This window comes from Panulirus ornatus, chromosome 46, assembly GCF_036320965.1.
Source record: "Panulirus ornatus isolate Po-2019 chromosome 46, ASM3632096v1, whole genome shotgun sequence".
Taxonomy (NCBI): domain Eukaryota; kingdom Metazoa; phylum Arthropoda; class Malacostraca; order Decapoda; family Palinuridae; genus Panulirus; species Panulirus ornatus.
The window spans coordinates 37,547,476-37,569,844 of record NC_092269.1 but is presented as its reverse complement, the minus strand read 5'-3'; the positions used below and the strand labels follow the sequence as shown (position 1 = coordinate 37,569,844).

The window sequence follows — 22,369 nt, the reverse complement described above, 5'->3', positions numbered from 1 at the left end:
CTGTAGAAATTAATGGTGTAATAAACACAGACGTAAAATCGTCACACATACCTGTGGAGTATAGTGTCAGGTAGGGAGTTTGTCTCTTGTACAGAGTCAGATTTAATCCTATAATGTGGAAAGCAGTCACTGAGGGAGCCGAAACACTGACCTAATCCGAATTAAAGTTGTTGTTAATGTCGAAAATTGTGCTCTTAAAGTCGCCTTTGATTTTCAATAAAAGCAAATAATAAACCTAGATATATTTTTATTCATATGTTATGATATCAATAATTTGTTAAAAGCAGTGGCACTCATGCCTAGGGAGATGTTGATGTGGTAACACTCATGCACAGGGAGATGTTTGAGGCGAGATGTTTGTATGGTCTTTTTGAAGAGTTATATTGAACACCAGAAACGAGGATGTTGAGAACAACAACCTCGGTTGATGATCGTAGTTTTAATCTTGACGGCTTTAATTGCTCTGGTGATTGGTGGCCTCAAATGACCAACGACTCTTACAAGATAACAAATACTGATGAAAACCTCCTTAAGTTATCATAATTGTTTGTGATACATGACAAAGACGCCTGAGAATAACCCTGGAGTGAGTGATCATACGCTTGCAAGCAGAGCAGCGTAATTTAAAAAAGTGCATAACGATTTTTTTCAAACACAAAATCCCATATTTTTCTGTATCGTTTTCTTGCGTGTATCCAGGAAGGTTGATGAATATGTAATTACCGTGTCGTAATTGTACTGAATGACGGTAAATGGGAAAAGCCAGAGGTTGAAACGGCAATACACATTTTGTTTTACCCACTAGGTATAAAAAGTCTCATCTTGATTTTTATGCTGTAATTCCAACCGATACTGAATAGTTCTCAGGGGTATATATATATACCAGCTTTAACAGTCTTCTAGGATCTACTTTTTAGAAAAATTGTTAAGGGTGGCTCATATCATTGTGATTGATAAAAACAACGTTGTATTGCTTCCTCAGTACCTGTTACTCTCATCCTACCTATCATTTTCATCACTGACTTTCCATTTAATTTAGATGTGCAATTATATTTTTCCACCCTAATTATTCACTTAACATTTTCCATACACTTCAAGCGCTGACGATTCAGTCTGGCAAACTTGAGTGAGCTTATGACATCTGAATCATGTTGATTAATTCTGCCCGGCAGTGGAAACTTTAAGATACATGTAATCCAGTGATTTATTGGCTGTTCCTTTGGGCTTCAAGAGTCTTGAGTGCCAAGGTAATTAAGTCTCTGATCAATATATCAAAAACATATTCTTCATTTGCTCGAAATGATTGTAAAACAAATCCACTGTTAATGGTAGTAAGTTATATATACCATTTTAGCACGGTGTTAGTTAATTTCATGGACCTCTGTATGTATGCATTTATATGTAATCATATCTTCAATTGTATTTATGAAACGGAAATCAGAAAATAATCAATGACGCGATTGGAAATGAAAAATGAAATGTTTTGAGTAAAGGAAACGAAGATAATCAATGTTTGTCAAAGTCAATTTACGCTTATTTTTAGTATTTTGACCTTTTTTTAAGAAAAAATTATGCATCTAATACATCAATATGTAATTCTGAATCGTATCAAGTAATTTTCACATGTCTAAGTTTAGTTTACAAACAATTGCATTTGTCATCTGCATTAAAGTTGCCGGGCAACGTATAACCCAAAAGGATTTAAATAGTTTTTAGTGAAAGGTCCTTTAAAAGGATATTGTAATATAGAATATAACATCTAAAAATAAGTATGTTTTTTATTCTGACAAAATTGGAATGAAAATCTTTGTAATACAAGATTAATAATGGATAATAATTATTCGGTGATGGCAACTGTAATGGTGACGTTTGCAGGCAGTGGCGAGTCCTGTCAGTTGATCTTCCACAAGGTAGGTGTCAACATGTCATTTGGCCTCTTGAGTTTGACCCTTGATCATGTGTATGGTGATAGTGTATATGGTCTTGATATTTTAGTTGATAAGTGAAGAAAGTGCTGTTTTTTTTTTTGGTTGTTGGATAAAGTAGAACGTTTGACGGACTTAATGTACCTAATAGTTGTCAGTCATCCATCATATATATATATATATATATATATATATATATATATATATATATATATATATATATATATATTAGAGAAGTCTGAAGGTGATTGGCTGGTTTGGCTTTTAGGCCCATCAACTGTCAGTGAGGGTCATTAAGGCACAACCCGTTTAATTAATAATGGACTTATGAATTTTCAAGTGATCTTCAGATATTAACGAAAAGAACTCCTGGGTTTCTAATGACCACAGCAGACCATACAATACACCATTCTGTCATTAACATAATTATTTTGGTCAGTAATGAACCATAGAAAATTAGTTATGTCGTACGAATGACTACCTCGTCTTGCCGTAGTATGTTAGCTTTGAATTGGGCTAAACTGAACAGAATTTGGAATTTTAAGGATTGCACCAGCTTTCTAGAACTGTTGGAATGGTTGCACACGTTGAGGTTGTTTCATAAATTGGAATTTAAACTGAATACCGGATGTTTTAAGACGCTGTAGTTCTAGGGCATGACTGAACCTATAGATTTGACATGTAGAATGGTTGTTAAATTCGTTAGATATTCTTCTAAATGCGACACCGTGACTTCCTAAATTTGTTAGATTAACTTATAGATTTGACATGTAGAATGGTTGTTAAATTCGTTAGATATTTTTCTAAATGCGACGCCGTGACTTTTTCCCCTCATAGAATTGTATCAAAAACTCTTGTGGTAACTAGATTTCACAAAACTGTTGTTTGCACAGCGGTAAATAAACTGAAATGTAACTTGACATAGAATAACCATAAGATAAGAACTTGTAATATGGTCTGTTGCTTTGTGCATGTTCTTCATGGTGGTTCGCTTCTTGCAGCTCCTGTGCTGTTAGCGTCAATTAAACCAGTAATCTTAGTAGTTTTACAAGGAACAAAATCACTTCATCTACGTTGATATACGGAACTAGGAAACTTGCAATTATCTGAATATGTTTTGCTTTGCGTGTGAATATGTGTTCTTTGTGAAGCAGATTTTTCTGCTGGCAAGGTTAGTCGCACACTTTAAGCCAAACGGAAGCTTAGTGTAGCTTATCAAAGCTTTGTCGAGGTTGCAGAGATTATGCATTCAGGTATATATATATATATATATATATATATATATATATATATATATATATATATATATATATATATATATATATAACGCAAAAGCAATCTATGGTATTGAACGCCTCTATGTGTGGGCTTAGCACGAGCATGCTGGACGGGAGTTATGAAGAATGAAAGGGAAAATGAGGAATTAGTGGTGACAAAAGTTCATATAATGGTAGTTCATTGTGTATACTTAGAATTGTTTCAGTACAGCCGTAATATTAGGAATTTACTGAATGATTTGAAGGATTCTCTCGGTGGAAAAGGTACGTCACGTATTCTAGTTATGATAGTGTTTAAGACAATATCATAAGCATATTTTGAATATATACATAAAGATTAACTGTATTTACGGCCAGGTCTGCTCTGCTCTGGTGGGTCTAAGTTTTCCAATGATGGTAAATGTGTTCCTATGTACCCTTAAGGGTCATCACAGCCGATTGCAAATTGTAATTTGAATAGTTGGATAATTCACCCAACACTGCGAACTCCTAAGATGGCGTCGAATAATGTACTCTCCCACAACCTTGGTGGACGTTATGTGCTGTATTTGATACTGATTTATTCACGAATCTCTTAATTTTGCAAAAACTTGTCAGTAGGGGAAGTCGATGATAAATCTATTATTGAAACCTGTGCTAAAGAAAAGGTAGTTGGCAAATGGACCAGTTTGTATAAAGTGGCAAAATCAGCTCCGTTTATATTTAATTTAAAAAAAGATTGTTCGATTTTTTAGTATTATTGAGGGTCACGTAAAACATGTTTTACGTTGCTAATTCATGTACCGATACCACATTATTTCGATATAGATACTAATTTCGATAAATTCGGTATATTCATCTTGGCATTATTTTATACGTTATCTGTTTAGAGTTAAGCTCATTTTCGATAATTGGTGATCATGTCGGGGGAAAAGTCAGAAAACGAGGGTAGGGTATGAATGAAGAATGTATTCCTCTGAAGTTGGTTGAGGAAGGTTGTACTGGGAGAGTTAGAGCCATGGCACACGGGTAATGAGTTAGGGCTGGGGCACGTGGATAACAAGTTAGGGCCATGGCAATTAGGTATTGAGTTAGGGGCCAGGGCGCACGGTGAGCGAGTTTGAGGCCTGGGTGCAATATTAAGTGGGTCAGGGGAAAGGCATCCTGGAAATGTTAGGTAAAAGCTGGTGCAGAGTATTATAAGTAGTTAACATGGCTTATTTAGAGGCCAGTTCTCGTTTAAACAATTATAACTTAAAAATGTATATCTGTAGAGAAAATACATGAAATTAAGCAAGCCTTACATATACCAAAATTTTATTTTTATTATGAAGGTAGGTAGTGAATATTTTCTAATTTACATACACGTCAACATTGCTGGTTTCATGAATTACATCAGGAAATAACTTAGGATATTCTCATTAAACCTAAGATTTAATGGAGGTAACTTTTCAGTTGGCGAGGAGTCTGAATACATTGCCCTTTCATCCTGACAATTATCTCTACCATCATGCCTTATGTCTATTATCTCCAGATTTTTAATTGTTTGCAAGGGACATGTTGGCCAGACCTCGTACTTTTGATTACTGTCCAGCTGTGGAAATTAGCATCCAGAAACTGGATGCTGGTAATGACTGTAAAAATCCCATCCTTTGTAAGGAAACTTATCAGGTTTACAGCTATAAAACTGCTGATTGTTTTTTAAGTACATTATTCTTCAGTTCATGAAATATAGGTATTGAATAGCAGAACTAGATCCAATGTGTGTAAGTAGCTGTACATTGCTTGTAGCTTTGAATACTCACTAATTTTACTCTTTAGTGGTAATGAAGGGTTTAGAGAACACAATAAGATGCAGAGCATGATTTAGAGTATTATATTTTATTGAGTAGTGTTCAGTAAGTTGTTAAGGAGGATGTATGTCATTAGAATTATAAAACGTGTGGCAAGATGATTAGATGTTTATTCATCAGATTTAGTTACTGATTAGCCGAACCACTCTAATATGTATGATTCTGAGAATTCTTTGGTAATGTATGATATAATGAATGCCTTTTCTTGTATGGAAAAAAAATCATATCATTTGACAGCAATTCCTTCACATATTGATTTCCTGAATGGGCAGGTTGTACTTATTTTTCTGTAATGCTGTGTATATTGACTGTTTCAAGCAAAAGGGACCCAGAGGTAGCTTGCTTTACTGTCAAAGAGAATGAAAGGAAGGGTAGTGGTTAAACAAGTATTCCATTTACATGGACAAAATTGTGTGAAAAATTTGACTTATAATCTCTTATAACTTTATCAAAAACCAGTTAAAGGTATTTTTGAGTAAAAAAAAACCATGATTTCAATGTGGCACATGAATAACATTTTTAATATGAATAACCAAAACTACTCCAAATTTCTTTTGGGGAGAGATAGGTAGCAAAATGAAATACAGTAAACTTGTATTTATTACAGAACGAACTTACCACATTCTGGCCCCAGAATCATATTCAGTTTGGAAAATTTGACCTATAAAATTGTCAAAGAAATTTGTAATGTTAAGAAATGTGGCTAAAAATCCAGGTTATTCTGGCAAAAAAAAAAAAACCAAAAATGTATTTCATCAAGGTGTTATTGATTGATTGGTAATATTAGATATCCTATGATGCTTCCTGGGGCATGTAGGTAGCAAATAATCTAGACGTACAATGAACATTTATTAATTCTAAAGCTTAATTACAGATGCTAATGTTACTAAAACCACATGTTGACCCTATAAATTTGTTTGGTAGTGAAGATATGACCTGAGAATTTCAAGTAAATCCTTCATGTGAAAAAATCTGGCCAAAAAAAGAATCTTATCTGTGTTTAGGAATAGAAATGTAAATATTTGAGATCATGATTAGAGGAGCTAATGGTCCCAAAGTCACATTTTGAACCCAGAAGCTTCGTAAATATGTAAAATATGATCTATTTTGAGAATTTGATGTATTTATATTAAGAAAACTGACTAAACATGCAAGTAGTTCAGGGTATTTTGTAGGTAAAAAGCTTTTTGTGTAGAATTAGCCCATGAAAACTTCCGTACCTTGAATAACGTAAATTATTTTTTAATGGTTTCTAGGGCTTATATAGAGCAATTAAGGACATTTTTAGACCTGTAACTGTGTGAAGGCTTGGCTATAGAAGTTAATGGTCCTTAAGCCACATTTTAAACCCAGAATCTTGAGTAAAATTACCTGTACATAGAATTTAAAGCAATACTGTTACATTTAGGAAACTAAAAAAAAATGTAGGTTTTAGGTCAGGATATTTTTCAGGTGAAAAAGTATTTTGATATTGGATTATAACAGTATTAATGGCTTAATTTACGTAAGCAGAATACCCGTATTGTTTGCTTGGGCCGATAGATAGCACATGAATAAGAAATACCTTAATCGTTCATTTATTGCAAAGTTATGTTACCATTGTTAGTGGCCCTGAAACCTTATTTTGACCTCAGAATCTTGTTCAGCATATGAAGTATGAATATTGAAATTTTAAGGCAAATTCATGATGTTAAAAACTTTCTAAAGTGCCAGTTGTTGGTAAATGTGAACTAATGTGATGTATTGAAACAAATGTTTAGAGGCCATCTTTTATTTCAGTCTTTCTGATAGTATTTACAGAGTGGGGTCACAACACAGATTATGTTGAGGATGCTAAATACTTCACATATGTCATGTATTAAAAGTAACTAATGAACTAATGATAGTAATTTGAAAACTGGTCTGAAAATTTGTTGCAGTGCATGTTTCATATTTTGATATACATGGTTCAGTTTCTTGAATTGTGATAAGGAGTAGCAGAGACAAGTTTTGTGCTCATACTTATTTGCAGTTTCATGTGTCAGTGAGGTAGCCCTAGTACCAGGCAAAGAAAGTTCACATTCACTTGTATCCATTCTCTAGCTGTCATGTGCAATGCACCAAATCTACAGACCCTTATCCACTGTCAGACCCCACTGACATTTCCATGGTTTCCCTTGGCTGCTCCACATACCCTGGTTGTGCATTGACAGCATATTGCCCCTTGTATATCACATCATTCTAATTCACTCTATCCTTTGCACACCTTTCATCTCTGAACATGTCTGAGTATGTTCAGGCCCGAGTCACTCCAACTCATTTTCACTCTAACCTTCCATCTTCAATTTGGTCTCCTCATTCTCCTGGAAGCAAGGAGTGAATAGTACAAAGCTGATATGACAGGGAAGTTTATGAAGGATATAACAAATAAGATATTAGATGAGAAAACTAGTGTAATAATTTTGTAGTTAAAGAGACCTGGAAAGTATGAAACCAAAAACTGTAAGAAACATACTGAAGTAGTCAGTCTGTAGAACTCCTGTTGCATTCACTAAGGGTACTGAAGTTTAATGAGGAATATTAGAATTTGGGTGAGGATAGAAATAAAAGGTAAGATGAAAAAGCCTAGTTTTTTTTTAGGTATAGTTTTTCAGTCAAAAAATTGTTAAAGTTGAAAATAGCATATAATGAGAAAGAAGACAGTGGAATAAGAAGAAATAGCTCTCTATCAATTGTAAATTATCTTATAATCAATTAGATATACGTTGAAATGTAAATCAAGTATCCAAGTATGGTAGCATGAAGCACACAGTTTTAAATATTGAGGATTATGATACTTTAAAAAAATGCATTGATTGAGGGAGGGGGGATAATGATAATAACTAAAAGGAACTGCATGAAAATAAATAAATTCTCAATGAGAATGCAAGTGGAATTGATGGCAATTTAACATGAGAGAAAATAACGGCAAACAGTATATCAGAAAATAAAGTTATGCTTCAAGCATGAGAATTCATAGATTGTTCATTTTTATAGTTCAAATGACCTTTCATATGAAGTAATCTTCACGAAATGGTGAATCTTGATATTGGGTACATGGAGAGCAATAAGAATTTAAAATATGGTGGTCATACTTGGCACAACATATAGCATTCTCTAAATGCCACAGTATTGTAAGTGTGGCTATAGGTTTGATGCTTTCTACACTGGTAATTTTACTAATTTAAGTAATTTTTCGTTGATGGATGCACGTATTGTAGTGTTTAGGTCTTGAAAATGGTAGCAAAGGGTTTCTTGCACAAACTGCAGTTGATTCAGAGTGTGGGATTATGTGTGTAGCACCTCCTACTCTCTTGCCAAAATGTTGGGTGATATCGAATGTCTTTAAGTATAAAGGGATGGAATTAATGCTTATAGGACCTTTCCCCGACGGTCAGATTCGTATATTACTCTACATATCATCCTGTCCCTCTGTGAACCAAATGATTAATGGTGCTAAGTGAAGCACGTTTTAGTAATTGATTTTTCACCAAAAATAGAACTTGCAAGTTATGTGTAGCGTTGAAATAGGCAAGGTTATATTTTTGTATATTTGTTGGTATTTTATGTCATTGTATATATCATGTAACCCCCTCATTTTCCCTCTCATAACCTTAGGAAGAACGAATGATGGGATTCAGTTTAGTTTACCCTTGCAATTGTAATATTCCGTTGTTTGTGGTTTTCTTCTATCATAGAAAATGAAGATAATATGGCGGTTTATTTGTTGATGGTGATCTCTGGAGAGTTTTCGTCCTTACAAGAGTAAGAGGCTGTTTAAGAACGTATTTGGTTTATAGAGAGCATGAAATAGTCTGGATACATTTCAGGGGAGTTGTAGGTGTGATAAGAGGCTGAAACTTAGTAATCTCTAGAATTTACTCTGGAGAATTTGAATTTCAACGTAGTGGTTATTTAAGTGATTTTTGACGATTTGGCGTTCGTATAAAGCGATATCGATTGAATCTGGTCTATTTTGATGAGGTTTAAAGCCAATCTCAAATGTTTCCACCTTTTCATCCCATCCACGTCTTATTCAAGTAGGAAGGTATATCACACTTCAGTGTTAGAAGGAACGCATGTATTTTCTAACATCTATGTGTCTAGGATGAATTAGGTTCGTAACAATAATTTTATTTTTGGTAAAGTTTCCCTTTTGAATTCGTAATCGATATTGAAGCCCAGAATACAAATCTGTAAGGCATACAATTTTTGCGAAGACATTTATTACATTGCATACGTAATGGAATACGCCACGTTTTCTAACACATTTGATCACCTTATGTATTTCTCATGTGGGAAAATGTATCTATTCAATGACGGCAACTTATTTGTAGATGAGTAACTCGTACGAGAAAACTTGTTCCCGTCATTTTGATACTTAAAGTAAGAATTTATGATAAAGTTCGAGGAATTCACTTTTATTTTCAGTGCTTCAATAAGCTGGGTTGGGATCGCTCTGGTCATTTAGCTTTTACATGGGCATCACACATGTCCAGGGACGGAGGAGGGGTAATAATGTTAGTTTGAACATTTGCATGTGCCATTTTGCTTCTGGTAGGGTAATGAAATGTTAAATTCACTTATTGGTATGTCTTGTGTTTGCGTCATGACACTTTCAAGCATTAGAATGATGTTAAATTAGGCCGTGCTGCTACAGATGCCCGGGTCGAAGTCAATAGATCTTCTGGTCAGAATTAGAAGCTGAAGTTTGTACCGGAAGCATTAACTTCCCCCCCAGTATTATGCAGCGCTGTTGTGGCCGAGGCCCAACACCCGCCAGTCACCCGCGCTAACACACACACACACACACTTGACAGCAGGAAGGGAGGCAGCCTTGTTGTTTATTTAGCGAAAAGATTCTCCATGTCATTCTTTTTTTTTTTCTGTCTTAAATTGATGGTGCTTTTCGTCTAGGAATGATTGTAATTTGTAGTAGAATGACTTAATAGAATGGAAGCTATTCTAGCGAAATTTAGAATATGGTACAGTGTGCAAATTTCGTATAGTTTTGCGGATTGAATTGATTTTTTTGAATGGTGTGCTTCGCCTCGATCTTGAAATTCTGTGATATGCCATGAAAAGTGACAGAATTTATATGTACCCATACTTCACGGTCGACGACCTCCTACATACAAACATTATGGAAAGCAGGTATATGATGTTTATCTTAATGTATTTCTCATTTATATAACTTTGCCAGTTAAGATTGTGGCGAAATAAATCTTGCGATCACAAGACGAAAAGGGAACTGGGAGCATTTTCTGAGTTTTGGAAAGTTAGTTCAATTTATCATCCTTACCACTTACTTTTTCTGGTCAAAGGCTACAGACTGGGAGGAAGTATATAAATGTGGTATCATGCGTATCTAGATAGACTTATACTTTCAAGTAGAACCTTAGACTTCAATCAGCTAATGAAAAAATGACAAAGAATGATGTAAAGATAATTGAATAGATAGTTGCTTCATGGGCCAAGCTGCACATTTTTACGAATGTATATAATTTTTCAATAGGAAGCAGGACATGAATATAAATCATTAAGTTGAACGATTTATATAAGCACATGCGCGTAATTCCAAGGCACTGTTGTTACGTATTAGACTAACATAAAAAAATACCCGGTCATGTTACAGATTTTATAACAAATAATGCCATGATTTGAGTGGTTGCAGTGTTGACATGATTTTAATGGCCCGTAAAAGGATATTCTAACTCATGGAATAACCTGAACGCGGGCGCATGTGCAGTGAACACGGGGCCATGATTCATGCTCACAAGATGAAGTCATGAGTAACTGATTTACATGTCTACGAGTAATTTATGTCTCTTGATGTAGGCCAGCTTTTAGCCAGTAGTTAACTTCGAAATCATATAATCATCGAAGTGTTTCTCAATAGCTGAATCAGAATAAACACGATTGTTGATATACTAACAAGAATTTATTGTTTTGAAGTTAGCTGACATTACGTCAGGCAATGATAGGAAATTGTAATGTAATGTTCATAATTTCCTTTGATATGTTACAGGAATTTCGTGATGATATTTATGATTTTCTTTAAATCGTTCCAGTGGACGACTGAATATGTTGTTAAAGCTTTATATATATATATATATATATATATATATATATATATATATATATATATATATATATATATATATATATATATTAGATTCAGTAACATTTCAATGATTTCATGTGATAGATAGACCAGACTTATTCACATTGATTGAGTTATATAAACTGACTTTGTATGAGAGGATGTGAATGTAAGATTTTAAGTTTCACGTGTACTAGATTAATTATTTTCACTTAGTCGAATTTGTTCTAGATGTGTTCCACACCTAAGATTTTCGCGATGTTAGTAGCTAGGTCATACGTATGCTAGAAATGTTAGCTAACTAGTTTGTTTGCTTGAAGTATTGTATACCTATTTTTGGTTTGCTTTTCGTAGCTAACATTTGCTGAAAGCGTTGTGTCTGGCAGCTCGGGGGGAAAAAGATGCTAATCCGTGTAGTGTTTGGTAACATTGGCATCGTGTCATATACATTTACTAGAAATTCTGGAAACATTGTGGGTATGCTAACATGTGTATACACTAGTGTTGGCTACCATGTTTATATTTATTAGCAAATGTTAGCAGCGATACATAAGTTAGAGGTGCTGGCTAGCTTTCTATGCTTGCACGCAGCATCGAATGCCTGTGATGCGCGCTAGAAGCGCTTCCTAGGTGAAAGTGTGCTAGAAGCTGTTCTAGATGATTTCTATAAGTGTTGATATGCTTCACGTATTTCCCATTTACATCATATTCATTTTGTTAAACATATAGTAGTAAAAGCCAGCTAAGGCTTTCCGAATCAGGGCGTTAGGAAAGAAGAATTTTAGTAATGTTGCATGAACTGATGAAAAATTTGAAAAATTTACTCTCTCTCTCTCTCTCTCTCTCTCTCTCTCTCTCTCTCTCTCTCTCTCTCTCTCTCTCTCTCTCTCTCTCTCTCTGTTGTAGTCAAGGCATTCGCATTGCTCTGCACCAGTTTGCCATGCTCGAGGCAAACCATGCGAGTTTATCAACCCAGCTTTCTCCCTTGAGTGTGTTGAGGGATGGCCATCTGAAACTTGCTGCTGTTCTTCAGAACGAACACTAAACACCTAGAGATGAACTAGATTTAGAATGAAGTATATGAAGGTATATTTGATTATTTCGTGAGGACAGAATAGTAACTACCTTGTTGTAGGTCGCTTTGAATTGCGAATGAATGCTTTAAGAGTATTTGTTTTCGAAACATGATTTAAGTCGACGAGGTATATATGTATGTAGTTAATGATGCATTGTGTATAATCAATGTGTTTATTGTTCTGTAAACGCGAAACGCGACCCCCCCCCCCCTCAGGAAAGTTTAAGTTAAGCTTAGACTGATTTAGGTTAGGTCAAATCCAATTAGGTTAGAAATCAATATTCCGATCACACTTTGTGTCCATTTTTTTTTTTATCGTCTGATCCCGCGTAAAACGCATGGAACAACATCCTTTGTTGTGATTGTAAGGTTGTGACATGTCTTCTTAGTCTTGTATAGTTATTACAGTAGTTGCAGTGGCAGTAAAGTCTCCATTTATCACGTATTAGTTATTAAAAGATGATGAATATGTAGTGCACCAATAGAGCAGTAATAATTTCTTATATTCGGGATGTGTTGTATGTATGGTTTCTCACCTCTGTCTTCCCTTGTTACTGCATCAAGGTGGAGAACTTTGCTTAAAGTACTTAAACTCACTTTTCATTACATAATTCCTTATGACAAAAAGTACAACAGAAATTTCGTAGTTTATATTGTTCAACATGCGAGAAAGAATCTCCAGAAAGATGAATTAAACAAATCTGCTTTATTTTATGGATTTTGTCACAATTGGCTCACAGTTTGATGAAGGCAATGTGTCCAGTGGCTTAGAGGGGTAGAGGTTGTGTCAGTAAAACAAACTTAAGGCAGATACACAGTTACTTGCAAGATATTTTTTTTTTCCGCTAACCATTCCTTACATAACTGTTCACCTGTATATGGGATGGTTTGTACGTTTGGCAGCGAGGTACTCTCGGGCGGTTACTAGTTGATGTAGCTTACGTTGTGAGTTGCATCAGCTACAGTGTTTCACATCTCGATACAGATGAGCCAATCCAACCAAAGTTGCATCAGCTGATGCCATCTGGTAGCTAAATTGTTCTCTGGCCTGTCTTGAAAAGCTTACATTTCAGAATGTTTTTTTAGTAATACAGAAAGAAAAGCATCTAAAAGCATTTTGCACTCATAGTGGCTCGTAGGGCAGTTGACAACATTAATTTCTGACTTAAACGCTCACAAGTCTATGTAAAAAGAATTTCACCTCGTGTACTTGTATGAAAAAGCCTAGAACACTTTATTATAAGGTCATTGACGTGTAGCTACAAAGGTATTGCTGGAATCAGACACAATTGCTTATACATTTATCTGTCCTTATGTCATTATGCCTGAGCTTAGAATGTTGCAAGAAGTGACATGGTGCATATATATATATATATATATATATATATATATATATATATATATATATATATATATATATATATATATATGCAACCAATAGCAGGAAAACGATAGGCTCCATTGGAATGAGAAGCTCCTCAAGTGTGATTGTACTTCACTCATTTCGTCCCTTGTCGACGTCGAGAGCTCGGCGGAGGTGGCTTTCCCTTCGCGGTGTATTATAGAGTTACTGGCTTGATAAATGCAGTTCGCAATTGAGTGAAATTGTTATTGTTTTCTTTCAGGTCAACCAGAATGGAGTGGGCTGGCAAGACTTTGTGTTCCTCTAGTCCTGGTTACATAAGGTCTTCCTCTGTGGTTGGTTCCTCGTGCTTCATCTGCCGAGAATGTAAGTGGTGATGTCTTTTTGTAAGTAGCTAACCACAAAGTGGATGTGGCACGCTAGGATGCATTTTTAAGTATATGAATCATTATGGTTTTTCATGTTACCGTATGTGTTATACTTAGATTTCAGGTGAGGTTGTAGTATTATATGAGTAACTGGAGCACGTTCATGGTTGTTACACAACACGTAGTTAAATACGTAGAGCGGGTGTTTGGAAAGTTTTTTGTTGTGTTGGGAGATAAAAAGAAAAAAAATAAATGGATGGGTGGGTAGGCATTGGGGTAGTAGTAAAGTTAGAAAGAGTTTGGGCAAATATTTTATCAGCGCCATACGCATTTGACCAGGTAAGTGCATGAATGAGGAATTAGATTGTGGGTTGAGCCGATAGGGAGACGGAGAAAGGTTTATAGACTAGTCGGTGAATTAGTTTCTTTTCAAGTAACTCGTCATGTTAGTAGTTAGATAGATGCATGGGATGTTAGTTAGGAAGGTATGTAGGTGGTGATGATACATAGGTTCAGGTGAGGGGAGCGCCCGACTCTCACTTGGGGAAACAAATTCTTCAATGGTTCTGTTTACTGACGCCCAGTTGAGCCTCGGGGGTCCGGGGTGCAGGCTTCAAACCTGTAGCTGACTAGCGTCAGAGTGGTTCGACTCCACCTACTGGGCGGAGGTGGTCACCAACACAGCCGCGTCCTCGTCATCTCCGATAATCCAAAAATATTACGCTGGAAAAGGTTGTGATCTGGATGTTGTGGCCGTGACAACATGGTTGTTGTAAGTCGACGACACTTGCCACAGACAAGGCTTCGAATCCTTAGAGAGTTGAATTCCTACTTTATGCATAACTTACCCAAACTTATGTATCATTTTTTTTTTATCATTGATCAGTAAAACTGGGTTCGATTTTGTTGTTCAGCCGGCTTAGTTATTTAGCCTTACGTGGACAACATTTCGAGGAATTGACCTTCCGTCGTCAGGGCAACAAGCGCGGGTGATGTACATGTTTACATTTCCTTTGCACTGGAAGCCACTACGGCGATACCCAGCCTCCCAAACCTTCGTCAATGACTTTATGTTAATTACGTCGTAGTTAAGGGGTAGTTTCTTCTCCCATTTGCACAATATTGAGAGAATTGTCTCACGTAGGCGTTGTGAGCGGTAGGGTGTCAGAGATGGATTATTTATTGTTTTCTGTTCCCTCCCTTGAGCACGACGGTACGACCCTCGAGGACTGTGGTACGACCTACAGAACACGACGGTACGACCCTCGTGGACGGCTGTTACGACCTTAGGTAACAATGGCCTGTCCTGGAGTAGCTCAGATGGCCTGACCTGGTATGGCTCGGGTGAACCAGCATTTCATAACACAGTTCCGGTGAAGGTGTCATAAGTATGGTGGGGGTCGGGGTATGATGTCGTTATCTTCGTCGTGTCCTTTATCAAAGGTGAGATCAAGAGTTTACACCATGATAAGGGTTATACGATAATCGCTTTCTTAAGATAGCACCGTTTTATTAACATGACTTAACCCAGGCGTTTCAAAGGGCATAGTGCAAACAAAGGCAGGAATAAATTTACGGTATTTGGGTGGGTTATGGAGTGACGGCATCGAATTCCTAACATATATTCTCCCCACATCAAACTGGCTTCCTTTGCCCTTGTTCTAATTGTCTTGAAGAGGCGTTTGTGAAACGAGTACAACCCAGGTGTACATTAGTACATTTCCGTAGATTGCAGGCGATGTAAGCCATGGGTCTAGGGTACTTGGGTGATACGAGGTACAGGTAGCGACTCAGTGACACTTCGATACAAGAGGTTGATTGTGAAGGATCGCTGACGCCCAGTTGAGCCTCGGGGGTCCGGGGTGCAGGCTTCAAACCTGTAGCTGACTAGCGTCAGAGTGGTTCGACTCCACCTACTGGGCGGAGGTGGTCATCCACCACGGCCGCGTCCTCGTCATCTCCGATGATCCAAAAATATTACGCTCGAAAAGGTTGTGATCGGGATGTTGTGGCCGTGACAACATGGTTGTTGTAAGTCGACGACACTTGCCACAGACAAGGCTTCGAGTCCTTATATAGATTGGAGTTGAATTCATTTGTGTTATACATGATTTTTTGTTCTCCTGTGTTTCATTTCATCACATATTCCCTGTTACTATCCTCAGCAGGTGAGCAAATGCACCTATACGCCAAAGACTCGACACTATTACTCCCACCACAAATCCTCCTCGTCCTCTCTTGTTAGAATTTCCTCTCTCTTGTCTCGCCTCGACTTCCCCTATAAACAAAAGACTGGCGGGATAATATGGGTTAAGTCCGCCTTCTAGAAACCTAAGGAGACCTGTTCAGGTCTAGATTCTCATCTGTAGATATTTGTTCCGCTTATACAGTGGATTTATCCTTCCTTGAATTGGAGTTCTGCTCTCACATCTGGGGAGGTTCTTGCTCTGCTTACTTGTTTGTAAGACAACATACGTAGAGTCCAGAGCATTCCGAGTTATCGACTCTCACAGTCTGTCCAGGCCAAAATGATCCACTTTGCCTCACCCCACAGTTGTATACATGCAGGTTAATGCATGAAAGTCACAACTAGGAAACTGAAATCACGATTATCCAAGCGCTTTTGTGATGGCCACGAAAGAACATGGATATCTTGTGTCATTTTTCCACATATTATTGTATCTTAGGAACTACATGTAAATGATACAATGTATTCTTTGATATGCCTGCGTCAGATTTCCCCCAGATGTAGAGAATCTTGTATCTTGGTATGTTATTCTTGTAACTGTAGAATGATTACGTCTCGCCTCTCAAAGAAATATTGACCTTCGTCTTCGGTTCACGAGATTAAGAGATTTAAATGACCAGGTTCTGTATACATAACACTTGAGAATGCACGTGACACTGAATTCACGCAGGTTAGATAGGTAAGGAGTGAGTAGACAGGCGAATGGATTGGTTCAAAGCTATTATTTTTACGTATTTGATTTAAATGAGTCTAGAGGGAGGGAGGGAGTGCCTGATCCGTAGAGTATGCGATCGCTAGATCAATTTGGTTTCCCCCGTGCTTGTAAATAGTTGATAGTGCTTGTGAAACAAGAATAACCCAAGCGTGCGTCAGTGCATTTCAGTAACGTTCACCTGACGGAAAGAAAGGCGCGTATATTTTCGTACTCAAGGTGATACAAGGTACAAGTTTCGTACCCAAGGTGATACAAGGTACAAGTTTCGTACTCAAGGTGATACAAGGTACAAGTTTCTTGCCCAAGGTGATACAAGTACGAGTTTCGTACCCAGGGTGGTACAAAGTATGAGTTTCGTACCCAAGGTGATAAAAGGTACAAGTTTCGCACCCAAGGTGATACACGGTACGAGTTTCGTACCGAAGGCGATACAGGGTACGAGTTTCGTACCCAAGGTGATACAAGGTACGAGTTTCGTACCGAAGGCGATACAGGGTACGAGTTTCGTACCCAAGGTGATACAAGGTACGAGTTTCTTGCCCAAGGTGGTACAAGGCACCGGCAGAGATAAGCATGGCGCTGTGGTACAAAACCTTCTTTGTGTATAAATTCCAATGCCCAGTTGAGCCTCGGGGGTCCGGGGTGCAGGCTTCAAACCTGTAGCTGACTAGCGTCAGAGTGGTTCGACTCCACCTACTGGGCGGAGGTGGTCACCAACACAGCCGCGTCCTGTCAACGCATCGTTAGGCTAATATATTATAGTTAGAAAGCTTGACTGGATGTCGTGGGAAGGTGTAAAACCCACTTGCTATCGATTCGTAAGTGTCGAACGAAAATTACGATCCTCTCGTCCCGAATTCGAATCCTTGTCATGGCAGATGATATATTTTCATTCCTTCCTTTATGATTTTGTTATAATTGACGTCAGTTACATGTTCTAAATTGAACAAAAACGTTCACCAAAAATGTATGGTACCGAGTAATAAATTGTCAAAATTTTGGAAATATTCGAGTTGAATGGCAAGACACCGAGCCAGGCTTCCGCGAACACGATGTTATGTTTTTATTATTGTGTTTAAGTTGAGCGTTAATGTCGCCGTAATTTTTTCTCCCTCTACAGCATTTAATATCATATTTGGAATTTAATTATATTTTGCGACTTATAACTTCGAGAAGCAGTGAAAGAAAATGTAAATTAAATGTTACGTGTGGTATTGTCAATGTATCAATTATTTCTTTGTTTTAAGATATGAGATTGTGCGGACTTTACTTCACAGAAGGAATTATTAAGACTATGAATAGGTTCGGTCTTTGGTGGTAAATATTCGGACCCCTTCAGTTTAATAAGAAGCGAGGAACAATGGACGGAGAATGTGGGTTCCTGGCAACACGAGTGTGACGTAGTGGCGAGGCTCCGCCCTTCACCTGCTTTGTTGGCGGTGCAGTGGTGCACCACTGACTATTCGCAATAGTGTACCATAAAGGTGGTCGATATTGTATTCCTTATTCCAGCGATCTTATTTTTGGATCGAATTCCTCTCTCGTTCATTTTTTTCTGTATATGTTATGGTTATGAATAGATAAGATGCTATTGAAATCTAGTTTCAGGTGATGGTGTGAGGGTAAATTGGCTTTTGAAGGTCGTTAATGGGAAATAGATCAGATTTTGCAGTATTTATGTCAGCATCAAGTTATGATACTACATGATTTTCGTTCTTGTAACAAATATAGATACATTTTATTCCTTGTCATAACTCGCATCCCTGATAATAAGTATGATCTAGATGTTTGAAAAATTCGGTTAAAGCCAAAGATATTATCGAAGCTGGACCATAGTTGTATAAAGCATTATTATTTTCTATTTCGTATTTTATTCATGTTTTCATGTCTTATTTTATCAGTGATGTTTTAACCAACGTACTGGACACATTGTTGAAGAAGCTCCTCCGTTCATTGTCGATACAGATAATTTATTAAACAACTAAGACATTGAAATGTAATGTAGCATTAAAGTCTTCCATAGTTGAGGGTATATACATAAATGAATTGGAAACCAACAACGGACGAGTGGAGAGAGAGAGAGAGAGAAGAGAATAGCACGAACTTCGCGCGCTCGCTTACCAATCCCAGACCGGCCGTGATTATACTCGGGCGCGTGTACCGCAACCCGCGTGGCTCCCCACCTGGGGTTGGGGGGGTCAAGTTCCTCCCCACCTTAATGGGGTGGGGTGTCGGGGGTCAGCGGAGAAGGGGGGCGGGCGCTGGGGGTGCGGCGGCACATGTCCGCTGGCCCTTGCCTAGTGTCCCGCTGCTTCGCGACGTGGTGATGAGAGCAACAGGAGAACATAAGTCGAGTTGTTGTGCGTTGCGGGTGGGTCCGCTGGCATGTGTGTGTGTATGGGAGGTTGTTTCGTAACTCCATTCCCGTAGGACTACACATTTATTTATGTATTCATTTTAGATCAGTTCTTAAGGAACTTGAATCAGTTGCTACCTGTCTTTTTTAGTGAATGGAAGGTGAATAATGTGATGAACGGAAGCCTGGACTTTCCGCAGGTATTTTTCATGCAAATATGAACGAATTAAAGAGGAATAACACTATGATAAACGTAGCGAGATGATATGAAAGTTTTGGACAGAATAAAGGAATTATCCCTTTCAGTACCGTAGTATGACCCTGGGTCATAGTAGTATATAACCTTTGACCTCGATCGAAAGGATTAGGTCAGTGCACAGTCATAACTGTTTCTTGTTTTCTACATTATTGTGGTACAACAAGGTCGTCTATCGCACTGGGATATCTTCGAAGCGGCAGTTAGGATGAATGTTGGATTATGGTAAATTATAAAGACTACATCAACCTACTTTATGCTTATGTTAATACCTTGAGTTGGCCTTCAGCGAAGATATTCTACTACTGCGAAAATGTAGCACACTGATTTATATTTTTACTCAATGTTGCTGCGAATATGTAAGTTATTTACTCAATATTGCTGCGAATATTATGTCATTCTTGCCCCTTTTTATGTCATCCTCGATGGGTAAAGGTTAGAACACCCTCCCTCCCTGGAACCCATTGAAAACTGAAGTTATTATCCTCGGGTGTTTGATTCATCTTACTCGCCACGACACGGTATGTACGGGTTAATGATGACACGAACGACAAGGATGTGCATCCCTATTGGTTCGTTTTTTACTGCCTTGTTTTCCCCTTCATGGTTATAGAACCGCTTTTTGGTAACACATCTGATGTGTGTGAAAAGATTTCGTAGTGTTTTTAGTCGTGTCACATGCCCTTGTGGGTGGCAATCCTTTCTCTAGATGCCGATCCTGGGTACAGGTCATGTGTTTGCGTATGTCCTCGTGGGTGCTGTCATTGGCACGGGGCGTGTGTGGGCGTCCTCATGGTGCCATTTCTGGCACAGGTCGGCCCTTGTGTGTGTTGGGGGCTGGGGCTTTTATTTTAAAACAATGCATACAAGTCGCGTCGAAATCGTGTCTGAATTTTGAATATTTCATTTTTCTTTTTCCCATCGTATCGTGGCTTGTGCAAAAACCGAATCTTACTTAGTTAAGGTCAAGGGCGTCCACACCCATTATGTATCGATAGGGAGATTTCGTAATTTGCTGACATTCTGTAGTGGTGGGATTATATCACTAGGCGATAACTTGTCTTTGGTAGAGGAGACTTTTAACCCCCTTGTCTCCGGGTCAAGATATGGATTTCTCCGCCAGCTGAAGAGATCCCCGTGTTGAGTCACAGATGATTGCAGACTAAACTGTTGCTGTAAAACAGTTCTGTTTATGTCTTACGCATTGGTAGAGACCCTATGTGTGTGTGTGTATATATATATATATATATATATATATATATATATATATATATATACTGAGGTGATTTATAGCATCAATAATCTATCAGTTCAGCAGTGTCCTCCTGTCTGTCTGTCTGTGTGTATGCTTGTCTTGCCTTTATGTCATCGAGTTTGCTCCAGATTTGATGGGGACGATCAGGTTGCTAATGAACATTGGGGTGTTGACAGCGTGGGAGTAGCTAGATTAAGTGTGCAGCGTTGAAAAGCAAGGAATGTTAAATTGTTGCGTTTTCGTTTTCTGTAATGATAACAGGAATAATCTATCAGACCTTTGAGTATAACGATGAGACGCGCGCGCACGACGGTACGACCCTTGAGCACGACGGTACGATCCTTTGGGTAGGGATAGCCCTGTTTTTTGACCTGAATCGGAGAGATCGCACCGTCGTGCTCAAGGATTGTACCGTCGTGCTCAAGGATCGAACGTCGTGCTCAAGGGTCGTACCGTCGTGCTCAAGGATCTTACCGTCGTGCTCAAGGGTCGTACCGTCGTGCTCAAGGATCGAACGTCGTGCTCAATGGTCGTACCGTCGTGCTCAAAGATCGTATCGCCGTGCTCAAAGGTTGTACCGTCGTGCTCAAGGATCGTACCGTCGTGCTCAAGGGTCGTACCGTCGTGCTCAAGGATCGTACCGTCGTGCTCAAGGATCGTACCGTCGTGCTCAAGGGTCGTACCGTCGTGCTCAAAAGATCTCACCGTCGTGCTCAAATTACTCTCAAACATTTTACACTAACCGTCCAAACTACGTCATTTGATGTATTTTAGGTTATGAGAATGGCTGGGGAGGTTCAGCATCCCCCTCATTTGTTTACGAATCGGTTGTTGACAAGACAAACGTAAATGATAATTTCTCCGGCGATAAGACAGATATGGAGGACAGCGAGATACCGGACGACCTAAACCACTAAGGAAAGCAGTTACTTGAAGACTGATTATTTTCGTTGCGGCTTATCTGTCTGAGAGTATAGGCTTAGTTCAGCTTATGTAAGGAAAAAAAAAGATTCGTCAAAGCTTCTTTAAGAATAGACATGCTCAGCTTAGCTTCTGAAGGGAGAACGGGCAAAACGTTAGCCCAGCTTTTTCAAGAACAGGTTTAGACGCAGCTTAGTTTCTGTAAGGAAGATAGTCTTACTCTCACCTCAGCTTCTGTGAGAAACAGACTCAGCTTTCTGTAAGATAGACCTGAAACTCTGCTTATTATACCTCTTTTATCCCCCCCCCTAACCCCCGAAGCTCACTCGAAACTCAGCTTAACCTTCCTTAACCTTCCTTAACCTTTTGTTTCGATAACCAGCCCAGCGATGATCAGATGTCATAGGAAGTCTGTCACAACACGCAGGACCCGTACGAGAACGGAAGGGGGAGTGTTGTACTGCGTTGGGCTGGGCTGGGCTGCGGGCTGCCCCCCCTTTCAAATACACCCGTCCAGTCTTTACCTCTCGTGTTCGTCTGGGCTTTGCTTGGCGGTTTTGAAATATATGTCCCGCCAACAGGAAGTGGACGGTGCAGCTTTGGATACCGTAACACTGTTTTTTTTTTTTTCATTTCTTTCGAAATATCGAGAAGAGT

General features: G+C 38.3%; 3 non-coding genes across 3 annotated transcripts; all 3 read left to right on the top strand.

The window, feature by feature from the left end:
- The first annotated feature begins 14,539 nt into the window (after positions 1–14,539).
- TRNASTOP-UCA (transfer RNA opal suppressor (anticodon UCA)) lies at positions 14,540–14,626 on the top strand. Its single transcript has one exon. It is a non-coding gene; the product is annotated as a tRNA-Sec (tRNA).
- Positions 14,627–15,797: 1,171 nt separating this feature from the next.
- Positions 15,798–15,884, top strand: TRNASTOP-UCA (transfer RNA opal suppressor (anticodon UCA)). The gene has a single exon. It is a non-coding gene; the product is annotated as a tRNA-Sec (tRNA).
- Positions 15,885–17,540: 1,656 nt separating this feature from the next.
- Positions 17,541–17,627, top strand: TRNASTOP-UCA (transfer RNA opal suppressor (anticodon UCA)). The gene has a single exon. It is a non-coding gene; the product is annotated as a tRNA-Sec (tRNA).
- The last annotated feature ends 4,742 nt before the right edge of the window (positions 17,628–22,369 follow it).